General features: G+C 36.1%; 1 non-coding gene across 3 annotated transcripts in view; it reads right to left on the bottom strand.

Annotated features, from left to right (window-relative positions):
- Positions 1-19,596, bottom strand: part of LOC101683078 — a 360,384-nt gene that overhangs the window by 143,235 nt on the left and 197,553 nt on the right. For 2 of the 3 annotated variants that reach the window (XR_006609139.1, XR_006609140.1), the window contains 2 exons: positions 8,099-8,221; positions 3,641-3,766 (listed from right to left, as the gene is read on the bottom strand). This is a non-coding gene — a transcript (uncharacterized LOC101683078). The remainder of the gene's footprint in view (positions 1-3,640; positions 3,767-8,098; positions 8,222-19,596) is intronic. The other variant, XR_006609138.1, reaches the window with a different exon arrangement.

Here is a 19,596-nt window from a genome sequence, read left to right as displayed (position 1 = left end):
AACTATGTTCATACTGTTATGCTGCGAAGAGTAATTTTTTCCAAGATATGCTCTTTTCAGTTAGCATTCTTTTTCTCACAATCCTAAATCCCATGCTATTGTTTCATAAGTGAATAATTTAAAGCTAGATTCTTGTACTTCTTGTTGCACCTAGTTCCAACATCCTCCGTATCTCTGTGTGTTGGACAGGTACTCTGATTGTGGGAAAATAATGTAAGAGTACACACACAATCATCAGTTATTGATTCAAGCCACCATTTATTGGCTATCCACTGTGTGTCAGGTACTACTTTAATCTCTTCATATCTACATATCTACATATCTACATATCCTCTACAGCAGGTATTCTGTAATGCACTATGAAATTGTTTAGGAAACACAAGAAAACCCAATTATTTATTTTTATTTGATACAATATCTATTATAGAAAATAACCTTTAAAAATATTTCACAAACATAACTAGAAAAAAATCCTAGAGATTATTCTGAAGGAAGACATGCAAAGATACTTTTCACACAGAAAGAGGGAAAGGAAAGACAACCAGTAAGTATTAAGGCCACTGTTGTTATAATATTTCATTGTCTTGTTCTGTTTTGTTTTAACCTTGGATATAGAAGGTAGAGCTCCCCATAATGTTCGGTTCAAGGAAAATTCTCATCCACCCCCTAGTCTTTGGAGGGACATCCTTGTTTGATATGTTCACTTTTAACCCTAGAGTTCATTCTCAGTCTCCCCCAGTCCCCATGGGCAGCCATTCTAGTGTGTTACATACTTTCCTTTTTATAAAGTATGTGTCTTTGTTCAATGTGTAATATTGATTTTTGTGAATTATTATCCTGGTTTTATTAGGTATAGGCACAGATAGAGAGACAGAGATAGAAATGATACAGACCCTGAAGATCAGAGAGACTAAGAAACTGGGCCAAGATCACACAACTCTCATGTGATGCTGTAGAATTTAGACCTCAGTCTGCCTCTGTCTAAAATTGTCAGTCTTACCTTCCCAAGTCTTCAAACTGTGGAAAAACTGTAGAAAAAAAGGAAAGTTTAAATGTATTCCTGAAATCCAAGTAGTTGGAAAAAGTTTTTGAATTGGGTTAATAACAACATGGATGAAAACTTGGGAAGTTCATGATTTTTACCCAGGCTATAGAATGAGAATGAGGGCAGAGGGGAGTGTTCCTTAACTCAATTTTGGGGAATTAAATTTATCATCTACCACACAAAAGTGATTAATATTGCAAGGGCGAGGAGTCTGATAATGACTGAGAGATGCCATCAACCTGACAAACTAAACAATTTTTTTAATCTGACATACCCCTTTTCAAGACATCAGCTGTCATCTGAAATGAATTCTGTTTCTAATTTGTCTTCATAAATAATGCAACTAATTGAAAGGTAGTTACAATGAAAGTCTTCAACCTCTTTCATCTCCAATTTTAGGGCAATTTCTTTGCATTCCGTGGAAAGAATCTTCTACTCCTTCTATCGTATAAAATCTAGACATTACTGATCAGAAAAATGGGATCAAAACAAAAGAATCCATTGTGCAAAGACCACCACATCTAATGGCTTTCTCGGGTTTTTTTTTCCCCCTAAGTTTAGCATTAATTTAAAACGTGAAACTCATAAAAATCTGATAGAAGAAAATTTATTCAAGCTCATCATTTTACTAAGGTTATCTTTATTTAATCAAGCTTCCGGGTTGTCCTTTCCTCCTCTTCTTGCCACCTAACTTCTGTTTGTTTGGAATTAAAAATAGGACCTCTTACTCAGTCACACACTTATTCACATGGAAAAAAATCTTTGGTTTGCTGCGTTCCCATTCATTTCTTCTTTCTTTCTATTCCTCTCTCATGTAGTAAGACTAAAAAGGGGCCATTGAACCAAAACAGATTCTGACCATTCCCAACAATGACAAATGAAGAATTCTTGTGTTAAAAACTAAAATAATTAAAATGTTATCGATCTGAGGCTTCTCTGTGGAGACATCAGTGATTCCATTTGTTTATTCATGAGTGTAGATGTTAATAAACCTATGTGCTGAAGGCATGAAAGAGAGGTAAGAGAACTATGGGAGCATTAAAACTTCCTATCATTTAATTATTTCACCCCTCTGGAAATGGAGATTTCAACAAATATATCAGGGCAAGGACATGATTACGAATGCAGATTTGAGCAGAGTGTGTTTTGCCAAGTTGCTATTAAAAATGGAAATTTATGAAAGATTTTGTGAGGTATACCAAATTATAGCTAAAACCTTACAAGTCACTTAAAATGTAAATTATACAGTTAAATATAGAAAACTTGGGTAATATAAATTATTTTGGTATCTAGCCCCTGGCTGCTAAAAAATATCTACTAGCAATAGAAGTTTAGTTACATTATTATTACCACTTATATTTAGTAATATTTACTAAATTCTGTCTCTCAACAATGAGCAAACCACTAATTAAAAGCTATTGAAGGATAATATATTTTGTAATAGAGAATATTCCGGCAAAAGTCCAAAAGCTAGAACTACTATAATGAGCTTGAGCTTTTCCCAATAAGCAAATCCACCTGGGTAAAGTCCTTGTATTTTTTAATGTTCTTTTAGAATAATAGCTAACATTTAATAAATACTTGCCAGGTATTTTGCAGGTATTGACTTATGTCTAAAAATAGAAGAGAAGATTGGAGATAAATCAGAGACGAGGTGAATAAAGAGAACAATGAGTATATTTATCTGCTCAGGTGCCATTACAAAATACCACTGATTGTGTGGTTTAGCCAACAGAAATTTAATTTGAAAGTCCAAGACCCAGGTTCCAGGAGGTTTCGGTTTCTGGTGAGAGCTCTCTTCTTGGCTTCAGATGGCCACTTAGTAGCTTATTCTCTTATGGAGGAGACAGAGGGAAGCTATCTTTAAGATAGGAGATTGAGCTAGATTATTTCTCAGATTCTTCTCAGAAGTAATTATTAAAAAAAGTATTTTCAAAAAAGGACTAATGTATATTTTTTTCAATAAAAACACTTAAGTTACATACTCATTTTTATTATACTGGATATAAAATTCTTACCCTGTTTCTATACTTGGACTTTCTAAAGTCTAAATTCTTTAAACATGTTTCAAGTAAAATTAGAGCTCTATAGAGCAGTTATTATACATAGTTCAGTAGAGTTTTTAAAAATATAGGTTAGCCAATGATTTGTTATGAATTAGTAATTTTTAAAACTCCATAAAATTTGAACACTTTAGAGATGCGGTAACTTTAAGGCCACTTTGTCCAATTTTCAGATTTTACACATAAGGAAACCAGGGTGCAGAGAAATTACATGATCCATAGAAGTCCACATGCCAATTTGGATTTCCACCATGCTCCTGTCCCTAATCCCTGGACAGAGTTAATGGTGGAGTGGTAAGAACATCAACACATCTATCTGATGATTGCTACAAAAGATGATTGCTAAAAGTTTCCATTTTTTAAGCACTTGTTTTCCAAGCAAAGAAAAATTTTAAAGTATGTGTGTTGCTTGATAATACCTGTGAAAATGGAGACTCTGAATAGCAAATCAAATCTGTCAAGAATTCCATTTTTGTCTGCTTTCCAATGCTGTGTCTGTGCCCTTCTACCAACCAGGCATTGCTGGTCTCACCTTTGGTCCTCTTCCCATGTGGGACATCTCAGACTGGCTTTTCTGATGCCGTCTTTCAGGAGAGGTCACAGTTGGTCAGCAAGTATGCTACTCAAGGACAGGGATCCTGGTCTCCAGCTTGAAATCCTATCATAAAGGAAGTTATAGAGAAACAGTCGGCTCTGCTTTAGACTCTATTACTGTATGACAGTACTGTGAGATAGTACCATGGAATGTTAGTGTCATGATATCCTCCCATGAATAACCTTATAAAGAACTGCCATCATAAGGACAAAAAGACATGTGGAATATTTTGAGCTGTCACAGACACCTATAGGAATCTGATGAAAATAATAAGCCCTAGCCCCCAGAAAAATACATGCATTCCAACAATTTAGAGACAAATTCAGAAGCTCAAACTGAAGTCCACTGGGGGTAAGGTTCCCCAGTTTGCTGGGATCACATTTTATCAGCAGTACAAGAAACCCTTTAAAAGGAGCCAAGTGGCCCATACACTCATACTTCTTGCCACTGCAGCCAACTATGACAGACACGTTCTCTCAGAGCATTTCATGCAACTCTATCATTCTGGCAGAGCCTGACTGGTTACTGCTGGCCATATATCTCCACAAGTGCATAATCCCTACAGAAGGGGCCCTTAAAAAAATGAAATCATCTGAAACTCTGTAAATATTTAGGGGTGCAGAGAGTTTACTTTACTGTAGCTGTGATTAAGAGAAAATGCAAAGAGCACCAGAAGCTATAATTCAAAAAGTCACACTATGACTGATGGGCAGAATGGGGCAGAGGAAGGAAAAGAAGAGAGGGAGAAAGAAAGAAATGGAGGCAATTAATTTTAAGTACTCCAAAGTAGTGGAATCATAAAATTCCATAATGCCATCTTTTGTCCTATGACTCTACCATGAGTCATGATGAATTTCTGTCTACTACAATTTTGCAGCAAGAACCAACCACCATTTTCTATTACCTGTCAGGTTAAAAAAAAAAAAAATCCAAAGGGAAAGGGAGCTAATTTAATTTTCTTGTTTTTTTAAAAATATCTAATCTTTCCTACAATATAACCCAAAATACAAACCAATATCAAACTCAGTTCTTTATAGTAAACCTTTTTTTTTTCAAAACAAATAAGCAAATAGTTCTTATTCTTAAGCTCATATTATTAGTCTTTAAACACAAAGTGCTTAAACTCTTCATGAGCTCATTTTTACAAGAATGCTGTAACTGTGTTAACTGAGATTGTTCAGACCCTTCAGTGTATGTGAGGGAGGCATCAGGATTTCCACCAAGATCAAGTTCTGGTCTCAGTCCAGTACCTTCTGTAGAGTAACATCCAAAGGGTTAATGCTTTTAAAAGATTATAGCCATGAAATCCATATTTCTCATCAGCTTAATTTGTGCCATATTATTTGTATATATAAATATACACACATATACATATATACTTATACATATACATATACATATGTATATATGCTGAAATTCTGCAGGAGAAGATAAGCATAAGAAAATGTAAATAAGCTATTACCATGGTGTCCATATATCTGCACAGTAGGAATTGGCTTTTAAAGCATAGAAATAGGAAAAATAAAAGACAACATCCTTATCCAACTCCACTTTTGACCTGAAGTCATTACAACAAAAAATTAAAAATTTCAAGGGCACTGGTTGTGAAGATTAAGGAAAACACTTAATGATTTTACTAAGAAATAGCTACTAAATATTTGGAAAATTACACCTGTGTATTTAATTTACTTAGTTATTAAACTGTTTGGCCTTTTTATAAAGACCAGATAACATAGATTAATATAAATCATGTCTTTGCTATAAAGAACTTCTCAAACTCAACACACACAAAACAGATAATTGCATCAAAAAATGGGCAGAAGATATGAACAGACACTTCTCCAATGAAGACATACAAATGGCTAACAGACACATGAAAAAATGTTCATCATCACTAGCCACCAGGGAGATTCAAATCAAAACCCATTTAGATACCACTTTAAACCAGTTAGAATGGCCAAAATTAACAAGACAGTAAACAACATGTTTTGGAGAGGATGTGGAGAAAGGAGAACCCTCTTACACTGTTGGTGGGAATGCAAGTTGGTGCAGCCACTTTGGAAAACAGTGTGGAGATTCTTTAAGAAATTAAAAATAGAGCTTCCCTATGACCCTGTAATTGCACTACTGGGTATTTACCCCAAAAATACAAATGTATTGAAAAGAAAGACCATCTGTATCCCAATGTTCATAGCAGCAATGGCACAGTCACCAAACTGTGGAAAGAACCAAGATGCGCTTCAACGGACGAATGGATAAAGAAGATGTGGTACATATATACTATGGAGTATCGTGCCTCCATCAGAAAGAATGAATACCCAACTTTTGTAGCAACATGGACAGGACTGGAAGAGATTATGCTAAGTGAAATAAGTGAAGCAGAGAGTCAATTGTCATATGGTTTCACTTACTTGTGGAGCATAAGAAATAACAGGGAGGACACGGGGAGATGGAGAGGAGAAGTGAGTGAGGATAAATTGGAGGGGGAGGTGAACCACGAGAGACTGTAGACTCTGAGGAACTAACTGAGGGTTTTGGAGGGGAGGAGAGGAGTGGGAGGTAGGGTGAGCCTGGTGGTGGGTACTGTGGAGGGCACATATTGCATAGAGCACTGGGTGTGGTGCATACACAATGAACTCTGGAACAGAGTTTTTTCATTTCTGAAAAGAAATTTAAAAAATAAAAAAAAATTTTAAAAAAAATCATGCCTTCGCAAAATACTTTTTATCAGATATAAAAATTCACCAGTTCAGTCATTAATGAAAAATACCTCATCTATATGTATCAATAATCCCACTCCTCCTAAACATTTTGTGACTGAGAGAAATTAGAGCAGCAGTTTAAGGATGTTATCCTGAAGACCTTAGGGGGTTCTGGATATGGATGGGAAAGGGATTCCTGTTGCTAAAACCAGTAATCCTGCAAAAAGATGGGGTTATTTGGATGACATAAATATGCATGTGCTGCTGTCCCACCACTTGTGTCTGCTGTAGAAATAATCACGATATTGAGTTCCCTGGTTGCTAGGGTATGACTTCTATCTGTATTTTCACTCAACTTTGGCAAAGTCTTTTTTTTTTGCTCTCAGGACCCCATTTTCTCACATCAAAATCAGACCTATGAGTAGAACATCTGTACCTGTTTCCCTTGGTCTTTTCTCATTTCCTATAAGACATGTCCAGAAAAGGAAAGAGGGAGTACATGTTATGAAACTAGCTGAAACTCACTGATACCTATTCCAAGTTTCATAATTACAAAATACCTATAAAATACTAATTTTTTTTAGCAAATGGACTAGTGAACAAGCCTGATGTAAGTTAAACCAGCAATTAAATTGTGCTGAACAAGATTCTACTTTTTTAATATAACAAATATTTTTAAAAGATACCTTGAGATGAAATTAGAATGTGCATGATTCCATCTGAGGATCATTGTTCAATTAAAAAAACCACTTTGGGGGCACCTGGGTTAAGCCTCTGTCTTCGGCACAGGTCATGATCTCCGGGTCCTGAGATCAAGCCCCATATCGGGCTCTCTGCTCAGTGGGGAGCCTGCTTCCCCCTCTCTCTCTCTGTCTGTCTCTCTGACTACTTGTGATCTCTGTCTGTCTGTCTGTCTCTCTCTCTCTCTGTGCACCAAATAAATAAATAAATAAAATCTTTAAAAAAAACCCCCACTTTTATGTAAATTACTTTAGTAAAAACAAAAAAAAAGAGCATATATAAATCATACAGGGAGGACAGTATTTTAAGAGTTAATATTCTATTTTTTCTGTGCACATACTTATTTTAGAAAATTTATAAAATTCAGTAATGCACAGAGGATTGAAAATAATAACCCAAGCACCCAAAACTGATATCTAAGAACACTTTGATGTACAACAATTTATAGTAACCTCATATTTAATGTGTGTAGTTTTAACTATTCTTGAGCGACCCTAAAGTCCTTAACCTATAATCTATTATAATTTTTGCTGTTACAATCATGAGCCCAGTTCTGAGTCCGATGTGATATAAGGGAACCTTGTAGCTAGTGATTGTAACAGTTTAGCATCCTCTCTCCATTGTGGCCCTGTGCTGCTTTATTGTTAGCAATAACTAGCAAATTTATATTTCACTGCATATGGCAGAAATTATATTCTATGGAAATAGTCACATTTAGGGATTCAAGTTTTGCTTATGAATGTTAATTTCTATATTTCTTTCCACATCTTTTTTGTCTTTTAGTCTTTTAAGAGCAAAATATATTTTTTTATTCTAAAAGACAGATTTGTACTTGAAAACCATCAGCTTCTATAGATATTTTTACAATAGGAAAACCTTTCCTTCCTGCCCCTACATGGGCAGGTCGATTTTCATTGAAAACGGCTTCAAGCTGGTTCTAATATTTACTCACTTATGCAGGTGCGTTCATCAGCATGGAGTCCGTATCCCGTATCACATTCACAGTGGAAGGTGCCCAGAGTGTTAATATAGCACTGCTGGCAGCCTCCATTCACCACCACACATTCATCGACATCTAGAGGAGAAAGACAGATGGCCAGGATTACAATGTCATTCCAATGTCAGCTTCAGAGAAGTGGCACAATATTTCTTTGATACACAGTATGTGTTATATTGCACAAAGGCACTGTCTCTGTTGCCACAAATCTTTGCTTGTTTGATCCATTTTGCTCCACAGTGTAAACAAGAGAATGTAGATAGAAACTTTATTGAGCTTTTTAAAGCCCAGCAACGATGAGCATAGGGATTGTCTCACAGTTTTCTATTCTTCACATACTAGTTAATTAGACAGATCTGAGATATAGATATTTCCTTGGGGAAGGAAAACCGGAGGGGAGAATTTCAATGAGCTATTCTATCTGGAGCAGCACACGCTGGTAGATAAACACCTATTATTGGTCTGATGCCGCTGAATAAAGCCAATAATAGAGTTAAGACCTTGAATATCCTTCTCATGTGCTATGGTGGACATCAAGGCAAAGATAGATAAATTCAAATAAAATCATGGTTTGGAGTTCTTAAAAATACATCAATATATTTGCTCCATTGATTCAACCTTCTTTCTTTTCACTCAGGGTTCCATTTTTCTGAAATACTTAGCATGTTTATGTGAAGTTTAATTTTAGAAAAAAATGAAAACTGATCAAGACTCAGGGTCACCTATGTCTAATGATCAGTCAAGGTCATGATAAAAATCATGTAATATTCACCTTTCTTAGGAAAGGAAAATAAATTCACCTCTCAGAATCTCTCTTTCCCTATGCTCATCGTTGCTGGGCTTCCTTATACCCTATGTAAATCAGTACTTATGTATCTAAAATTATGAAGAGAAGATATCCACAAATGTGGGGAAAACTTTCCAGGAAAAGGGGCTTCTAACTTTTTTTTTTTTTTCGGAGAATTTTTTTTTAAACTTGGAATCTATGTCTTTTGGCAAGTGTCAAAGTAAAAAAATGAGGCAGAGGTGGAGATTTAACATAGGAAAGCATGTGTCTCGGGAAGAAAATATCCCTGACGTTCCATGAAAATATCCCATGACGTCAGAAAGTTGGGTATGAATATTTGTCACTAAAATATGTTATAATGATGTACAATTAGTTTTACGTCAAGTGAGATTAATTCCACAGGGAAGGATTCTTACTTGGGAAGACATCAACTTTGGCAAGGAATACTATTGCAATACCTCATCATAGGACTTTTTCAGACTAAAACCACCTGATCTGTAACGAATGTTTTGTACTGTAGTAAAAACTATAGACCTTGACTTGAGGGAAACAAAAGAGTTTTCTTTCATTTGGCTTTGCTGTGTGTCAGTGTGTAAGAGAGAGAAAGAAAAAAAAAATCCACATTTTGTACAATGTAGTATTTTCCTTCTAAATTTAGCTATTCTGCAATAACTTCTGATATTTTAAAAGGAATCTTATTTTAGAGATAAGAACTACTAACTTTTCAAAGTATCAGAATTTTTATTAAATTCTGAGTCCATGATAAACAAATCTATGTCTTATTCATACAAACTAACAATGATTCAGAATTCTCCATTTGTTATTTGTACTTTATACAGGGCTTTTACATTCAGGCTAGCTAAATTTTTATCTTTCTAGCTTTAGGATATTATTCCACAGAGGTTGAGATAAAATTTTGAATTTTAATTCTGTTAACCACTGAATTAGCTACCCTTTCCAGGTTTTTAACTTTAGATCTACAAATAAAACCCTTAATTCTCAAGAGTCATATGTTTTATGTGATAAAAGCATAAAAAAATTCTATTAATGTTATTATAATATACCATACATATGTATTAGGTACATAAAAATATCCTAAAGTGTGTGAACAAATAAAAATGATTACTTTTGAGGTTGGAAGAAAGTCATCTAGATTGAGTGGAGTGCAGGGTGTGTGTGTGGGAGGGTGTTAGATAAAGAGATTTTATCCACATCTCCAATGTTCTAATTTTGTATAAGAGAAAGTTATTCTGGTATTACTGGTATAATAAAATGCAATTTGTAAAATTCTTTTTAATTCAATTATAGTTGACACACAATGTTACACTAGTTTCAGTTATACAACATACTGAAAGGACAAGTCTATATATTGTGCCATGATCCCCACAAGTGTAGTTACCGCCTATCACCATTCAATGCTCTTCTAACACTCTTGACTGCATTCCCTATTCTGTACCTCTTATTCTTGTGTCTTATTCATTCCAAAACTAGAAGCCTGTATCTCCCACTCCACTCTACCCATTTTGTCCATCTCCCCATTCTCCACTCCTCTGGCAAATATCAATTGGTTCTCTCGTATTTATGGGTCTGTTTTTGCTTTTTGTTTGTTCATTTGTTTTGTCTTTTGGATTGCACATGTAAGTGCAGTCATAAGACATTTGTCTTTCTCTCTCTGGCCTATTTCACTTAGCATTAAAAAGTTATTTTAAAGAAGTGTAATATGACCACCTTCTTTTGCCCTCCTCCATCAAGCTTCATTAATTTTCTGACAGAAGAAACCAAATCAATGTAAAAAAAAAAAATAATCATTGAGTTCATTCCAAAGATAAGAATGGACATCAATTCTGAGAGCGAGTCTTCTTTCTGTATGTTTTGATGTGTTGATATTCTAAATCTGCCCCAAAGTTATAACTAAAGTACTATAAGTTATTAAACACACACACACACACACAACCAGACTGTCCCTGGACTTTTATTTAAATAATCTTGGGAAAAATATCTTAGTGTTCAAACTTATGGCCTGTCACCTTGGTCTCTGAAATGACATTTTCTCATCTATAAAATGGTATAATAGTGATTGTCATATGTACTATGCTATGATTTCTTTTTGCCTTCCCTAGTCATGAATAAGATTTTGAAACAGATTGCTAATGATTGAGATTACATGTAGACTATAAACAGCAGGCAATTTTATTCCACTAAATAGTGGAGCTAGCAATGTAAGACTATAAAGTGAGAGTGCAAGACAGAAATAATACAGAACATGAGAATTCAGAGGAAAAAAATCCATTTGGGGCTAGAGGAATAAGGGAATGTTGGAGGGTAAACACTGAGCATGCAGAAGAGGGTAGGTAATCCAAAGGTGCACTGGTTTGAATGTGCACAGTGTCTGAGATTCAGCATTCAGATCTGTCAGGCTGGAGAGTAAGGTTGACAAAAGGAAGTAAAGTTGAAAAACAAACCTAAAACTCCTTTTAATTAATTTGGCAAAGTGTTCCTCTTCTTGATTTACAATACAATACACTTCTAGGCAGGTTGAGACATAATAGGCTGTGTTCACACAGGAGCTAAGCAAACTTATTAGCAATTTAAAAAAATCAATCATTTCTAGAGTGGTACCAAATACAAAGTAATTGGTTTGACTTCCTTTATCTTTTATGCCTTTTCAGAATACATTGAATGTACTGATTGTGTATTGTGCAACTAATAGTTCTCGTCCCTGGCAGCATGCTAGAATCACTTGGTGAGCCCCGAGTATTTCTTCTACACTTAAAGAGGCTCATTTAATTGGTCTGGGGTAAGACCTGGAAATAAAACATTTTAAAAGCACCCTAAGTGATCCTAATGTGTAGCCAGAGTTGAGATCCCCTGATGTAGTTAATGCTTTAAGAACCTAGGACCTTGTTAAAATGCAGATGCTAATTCAGTAGATCTGGAGCCAAGGGCTGAGATTCTGTATTTCTATCTAGATCCAAGGCAATTCTGATGCTGCTGACCTGTAGAATGTACTCTGAGAAGCGAGAGTGTAGACAGTTCTCTGTTCATGTAAATGTCACATGGATCACAAATGTCATGATTTGGTTCAACTTCTCAATTGTTTGGCCAAAGCAGACCAATTCAGTTCAAGTGGACAAATCAATACTCTGACCAAAATTATATATATGTTTTTCTATATATTATATAATATATATTATATATTTTCCATGTGTTCTATATTTTTATTTTAATGATTTATATGTTAATTATCTACTGAAAACCTCTGAAAATAAACCACCAATATTTCCCACAATATTCTTTCAATAATAGTTAATAATTTGGGTGATTTTAGCACCATTTGTTATAAGAAATTACTTGCTTGTATAAACATGAAGGGCACTTCAGTTCTTTTCTGATGCAATACTTCTGATATAAGATAAAACCGGGTTAAATTGCCATGATATTAGACACTCATGCTGAAACTATCACAAGTGATTTTCTTTTCCATCAAGATTCTGCCCAACAGAGTTAAAAACCAGAAATGTCAATATTACATTAAAATGTTATTATCAAGTATACTTCATGTGAAGAAACTATTTCTCCAAAAATTCTCTGAGTTCTATCATCATGTTAGATGCTTAAAGAGAGCCCTGCCCTTAGAATTGGAGCTCTGGGACACTGCTGGGAATAATGATAAAGTGATTAGAATTTTTTCAGCATTATCTCTGTTATATGGACCAAGGATTTCATGATTTTTATACTATAAAAGAATGTCAAAAGAATCAACTATGTCTGCTATTTTTCCTTTTAATGTCCTTTCCCTAAATATTTCTGCTGTATTTATTCTCAAAACGATTTCCCTAGATGGTCACAGAATATAATAGCTTAAAAGAATTCACATTATTATCAAATATATTTTGCACATAAAAGCTCCCTGAGACAACAATGATCCACTTTTGTTTCCAAACAACAAAATTGTTTCATATTATTTTCTTAGAGTGTACAACCAGGATAAGAGAAATTATTCTTCCATTTCCCTTTTAATATATTACTCTCAGGAAGCTGTTGATTGGAAATGGTTGTTCCTGGATTGCTTTATGATGGAGATTACATTGTAGAAATGTTAGGTTTGGAGGAAATATTGAAGGGTGTAGTGAAGATTCCACTAGATTTTCCATGTGGCTTTACTTTCACTCTGTTCTACCACAGTACGTTCATTCTGATATACTACAATATATCAAAACCTCTAACAATTCACTTGTAATTCTGTAGTTCCTGATTGAATAAACTCCTTAAGGTCAGAGATTCTGTTGTATTGGGCTTTTCTGGCATAGAGTTGATATTCTATAAATGTTGTATGAGTAAATGAATGCATGTGTGACTTGAAAGCCGTGCATAGCATTTAGTCTTTTTGTCCATCCGCATTCATCCATGGGAATTCTTAGAATTGGACTTACCTCTCTTTACCCTTGCAGTAGGATGCTTGACATTTGTTTTGACCATTAACGAGTAGCTCTTAAAATCCAGGGCACAGAATAACTTCTAAGTTTGCAAACGAATAAATTTGAACTGTGTCTGAAGTGATTATTTACTGATAGTTAGGTATATCATTTGTTTTTATCTTCCTCACTTATACTAGACAACCCCAGGTTTTCCTCTGTGGAATATTATCTCTTCCATTTTAGAAAAGGCATATCGTTTATGTGAGATTGATGAACACAACTCCTCTCTCAAATCCAAGGTAGATTCTACTTCCCATTATCTTATCTCCATTTGCCATAGTGATTGAACAAGACTATCTCTTCATTAGCATACAGCTTTCTCTTGAATGAACTTTCTCTATTGAAAGAATTTGTTCAGATGTGATCCAGTCATTATGAAGCTCAACATGTGGGTTGGGAGAAATTATAACCTGTGGATGTGAGCCATTTTGCTCCCATGAAAGAAGCTACACTAAAATAAAGTCAACAAGCAGGACAGAACTGAAGGACTCACAGAGAATCTCAGTTGAGACCCTGATTGAACTATTCCTGAAGTCCTCCCTACCACTAGACTTCTCAGTTAAGTGATCCAATAACCCCTTTTTATTGTTTAAAATTTTGAGTTGCACAATCCTATTGTTTATAAACAAAATCTTACTAACTGATCCATGTATACGTAAAGATGGTATGCAGGAGGGAGTCACCAAGGGCAGCTCAGACTCAGCACACACTTATCAAAAAGATTTACTGTCCTCTAATCAGCAACATGCCTTTTTTTTTTTTTAAGATTTTATTTATTTATTTGACAGAGATCACAAGTAGGCAGAAAGGCAGGCAGAGAGAGAGGGGGAAGCAGGCTCTCTGCTGAGCAGAGAACCCATGCGGGGCTCGATCCCAGGACCCTGGGATCACAACCCGAGCCAAAGGCAGAGGCTTAACCCTCTGAGCCACCCAGGCACCCCTCAGCAACATGTCTTAATCTATATTTCATCAAGGGTCAGAAAAAGTCATGTAGCTCTCCTTGTAGCATTTACTGGAAACATCATGTTCTATCAAGATTCTAATGAATTTGGGGTTTGTCACAATTTTGGTTCATTATTATAACAAATATTAAGGGTTTATCAAACTGCCTATGTAAAGTCATGATACATGTGATAGTACCAGAGAGGTTGAAGATGATACTGTCTTTAATGGTTTTGTCACAATCTCCCCTTGAGTGATCCTTCTCTAGTTTTTCCTCCAACCCTTGGCCTCTACTTTCCCCTTTTGTTCTTTTCTTCTTAGCTACCTCTGGAAGCTTGATGCTCAGTTAGTAGGAAATAAATACATACTGCTAACTTTGCAGATACTATTGTTTCCCCACTTTCTGTCTTTTTGTAAAAAATAAAAATAAATAAATAAATAAATAGTTACCAGTTTTCTAGCCCAGACATTCACCCAGCAGTAGGGATGGCCTTTCTCAGCCATCTAGTTCACAAAGAGGCAAACAGGATGGTTATGTGTATTTTTAAAAGAATTACAGTGTTAGGAAGGAGCAAAGCTCAATAGACTTGTTATCTTGTGCTGAGGATAGGACAATATATGTTTTATAGCAAATGGAAGCCATTTGGTCTTGTAAAGTAAGGATTAAAGGAAAAAAAAAAACGTGGCTGGGGTCTGATCATGGAGGGGTTTTCTGCCATACTAAGGAATCATTACTTTATAGACAATGGGCACCAGCAGAGTGAAGAACAGATTAGAGAAGTGGGAGACTGAAGGCAGAGAAGCCAAGGAATAAATATCCCCAGAATCCAGGTGAAGAATCCAGGTGAAAGATGATGAGGACTTGATTGAAGGTAGTAGCAGTGGAAATAGAGAGATGTTGGCAGATATAAAAAAGATGTTAAGGATAAAAAATATATATATATATATATGAGTTGGTTCTAAACTGGATGTGATGGAGAAAAAAGAGTCAAGGTCAACTGCCTTGAGGAATTAGATGGATGGTTGTGGCATTCACTGAAATAGCACAAGAGGAAGAACATTTGATAGAATAGTTCAGTTTTGAACATAAGTGATTTGATGGGAAAGTGAGATGGGAAGTTGGGAATATCTGCAGGCAATTGAGTGTGTGGACTAAAATCAGAAGAGAAATATGGGCTGATTTTTCAGCTATCGTCTATCTACCTGAAGAAGTCTAAAAATTAGGAATCATCCTTGATACTTACCTCTCCTTCACCCATATCTAATCTAGTAACCACATGATATCGTCAAACTTATCTCCTAAAATACCTCAAATCTGGAATCTGTCCACTTGTCATCCCCACTGGCATCACTCTAATTCGAACTGCATCGATGGTTATAATAGCATACTAAATCTACTTCCACATCCACATTGGGCCCTCCAATATCTTCATGCTGGACCACAGTGATGTGAGAGAAAGAAAGAAAGAAAGAAAGATCAAATCACCTACTCCCTCACTCATGTCATAGTTTTACCCTCCAATCATTTCCCATTGCTCTTTGAAGTAAACTGAACAGTAACATGGTTGGCAGGTCCCTGCACCAGGCTCTCTGGCCTTTACTTCCTTCTCTAATTCTATCTTGCTATTCCTTTTCCCTTACTCTGGTAAGGGAAACAACTCTGATCTTCTTTGAACTCCTTGGAGACTCTGTACTCCTTTTGATTTCTTCCCTCTCTCCTTTACCTAAAAACTGTGCATCTTGTAGATGTCTACCCAAATACCACTACCTTAGGGAAACCTGTATTTCTCCTTCAGTGTAGGTCAGATTTATGTGCTATACTTTCTTAGGATTATTTTCTTTTCCTTTGGAGCCATTAATTCATCTATAGTTGTAAATTTGTGTGTGTGATTATTTGATGAGTTCCTCATTAATGACTAAGTCCATGAGAGTAGGAACACTGCCAAGTTTTGCTCACAGCAGGAATCCATGTTTGACACATAGAATATGCTTTATAAGTATCTGTTAAACATGCAAATGAATGAGGTACAAAGTATTGGGCATTTCCATATATATAGTAATTCAAGACCCTGGAGTAGACAAGAGCACTAAACAAAATCACATAGATAAGAAAGGCAAAGGGACTCTAATAGAAACACTGGAGGATATAAACGTTTAAGACAGACTATTTTAGGACACACAAAGTGTCCCCTACAGGGACCAAGAAGGCCATACAGAGAGGTAGGAGGAAAACCAAGAAACTGGCATCATGGAAACCAAGGAAAAAAGAAGGAAAAGAAGGGGTAAAAGAAGGACATGTGGTCAACACACAGATGTCAAGTAGGAACTGTCTTACTCATTGAATTTAGCAAGAAGAATTTCACTGATGACACTGAGGAGGAGGAGGAGGATGCTAATAATAATAATTCACCTAACAATTACTGAACACTTACTATTTGTCATACACTGCTCTAAACTCTTTACATATATTAACATATTTATGACTCGAATTGCCCTGTGCAGTAGATACTGTTATTAACCCTACCTACTGGGGAGGAAGCTGAGACATAGAAAACTGTTTCAATGGAGTAGCGGATACATATCCCATATTAGAGTGTGTTGGACAGAAGAAGGAGGGGAGACAAAGAAAGGAAGAGAGTTAAAAGATGTATTGCAATAAATGTAAGTATTAAGGAAAGGGTTTTGTAGTTGGACAGGAGAGCGTGATAGAAGCAGAGGGTGTTTAAGTAGAAGAGATTTGCAGTAACTTAAATACTGATAGGAATTAGCCAATAAAGAGGGCTGCAATAAAAATGTAAGAGAGAGGAAATTCTTAAACTAAAGAGAATCTCAAATCACATTTGCACATTCCAAGAGAAGATATATGTTGAGAGAAACAATCAACCATGGGCCTTGACCATCCCTATACATTTTATGCCTGGTCACTCGCTTTACGCCAAATATTTTTCAGGGCTGTATTGCACAGAGAGGTGAGTTAATATCTCTCTTGAAAAAATGAGCAGGCTTATTTCCACTAACTATGAAAGTGGTGGACATCTCCAAGGTCAGTGTTTCCTTTGTATAATGCAACCAATTACATGTACAAGCATTTATAATAAGCCCTTGTGTCAGTGCTGTGGAATAAAGGGGAGACACAAGTTGACACAAACAAATGAAGCTTTGACTACTGCTTTTGCAAGAAGTAATCAAGTCTTCTGTTTCTGACCCAGAAGCCTCATGTCTTCTCTCAGCATCCAGTAATAGGTTAACTTGTTAGTGTAAAAGTAAGGTAAAATCCCAGATCCTGCACAGTTCTTAACAGTATACAGAACAGAAATCACACACATAATCATCTGTTACTCTGGGTTAGGGAAAGCTGTATGTTACAGAGTGGAAGGACATGAGAAGCCACAGAGTATTCTCCTGTCTTCTTCCTCTTTCCACTACGCTTGTTGATAGCTTATAGTTTTGAAACTATTAATGAAGCATGATGCTTGGTAAACCTCTCTGCTTGAGCCTGATGTGACAATCTGATCTTTTGCTTTAGCGCAAAAGAGACAAAGGAAAAGATGTCATGCTAGTGTGCCTTTGTATGCTTTTAAAGAACACTGAGGACACAAATACCCAGTCCAAGGAACCAAAAATTTTAATATATTGTTATCTCCTTGAGGACAAAAATGATGTGCTTTGCTTATCACTGTGCCTCCAGTATCTATGTCAGTGCCTGGCCCATAGCATATGCACAATAAGTATTTGTTGAAAAATGAAAAATGGGGAATAAGTGAGTAGTGGATAACTGAATTTGTAGAGGAAGGAGGAGAGAGAATGTGGAAAGGAACAGGGCAGTGCAGAATCCTAAGTAGTAGGACAATGCTCCTAAAGAGGAGTCTTCTTGTTTTTTATTTTTTAAATGACTTTATTTATTTATTTGAATGAAAGAGAGTGTGTGTGAGACAGAGAGCACACAAGCAAGGGGCAGGGGTAGAGGGAGAAGCACACTCCCGACTGAACAGGGAGACTGATGTGGAACTCCATCCCAGGACCCTGGGATCATGACTGGAGCTGATGGCCGATGCTTAGTGGACTGAGCCACCCAGGTGCCCCAGGAGGAGTCTCTTCAAAAGAGAATGAACAACAATATCAATGCTGCTGAAAATCAGAAAAAAGGGGGATTGAAAAAAGTAGATCTGCAAACTGTAAGGTCTTTCTGTTATAGTGCAGAATGTGGATAGTAAGTTAGCCTTCTGGGGATGTCTATTTCTTTAAAATTTTTCCAAGACCAGAATAGCCTATTCTTTGTTATTGAAAACAGCTGCCAAGGTTATGCTTTCATGGGTTTATTATATTGCTGCCTTATCTATAACATGACCCAATATCATCCCTGAGGACCACAGTAAGACAAGGCTCTAGTATATTGTAATACAATATTGTCATAACAGTCTCTCTGAGTGAGGGAACAGCAAGCAATGACAATAAAGCATATACACAGAGCTTACTACAAACATCACTTTGACATATACTTAACAAGATGCAAAATTATTTTTGTACTTTGTAGGGTTAGTATCAATGAAAAAGCAAGTAAAACTGAACCTCAATAAAAATTCATGGGGTTGGTTCTGCTTAGCTAATTTTCTCTACATCCAATTCAACTCATAGACCATATACATTGATTCTTTTCAGTTTTTAAGGAAGAACCAAACTCTCAGTGGGCTGAGAACTAAATATGTTATTTCCAGGGCAGATAAGGTTTCACCCTGGGCATTAGGTTAGAAAAACAGAAACCTTGAGTCAAACTCTTAGTTGACTTCTTCGAAGAATGAATGGTACGGTCTCCAGGGATTTTTGTCTTTTCTACAGTGACGAGATCCACTTCCTCTTTTTCCTCTAGGTCCCACATAGCTCTAGCACGCAGAAGGTGCTTAGTTTTTCCCAAGCAAGTGGTGAATAGACACATCTAGATAGGTAGAAAATGTCCAAAGGAGACTGGAGAACCAAGATAGGCTTTGGAAATCAAAGGCAGGCAAGGAATAATGGTTGGCTAACTTCTAGCTTGACTGAGAGAACTGGGTTGATGTAGAAATTATTCAAAGACCTTTTTGAAGATCTCAAATGGGAGATGAGCACATGGAGCTCTGTATACTCTAGAGGCCACTGCTTAAAAGGTGCATCTTTTCTCAGGTGTTGGGATACAGGACAGAATTCACAGTCAGTTCAGTTTGGAGAGAGAGTGAGAGAGAGAGAGAGAGAGAGTGTACACGTGAGAGTGA

The sequence above is a fragment of the Mustela putorius genome, unplaced genomic scaffold (genome assembly GCF_011764305.1).
Source record: "Mustela putorius furo isolate JIRA1106 unplaced genomic scaffold, ASM1176430v1.1 tig00003834_pilon_pilon_pilon, whole genome shotgun sequence".
NCBI lineage: Eukaryota > Metazoa > Chordata > Mammalia > Carnivora > Mustelidae > Mustela > Mustela putorius.
Note: the sequence above shows the minus strand (reverse complement) of the source record. Positions and strands in the feature narration are given on the sequence as shown.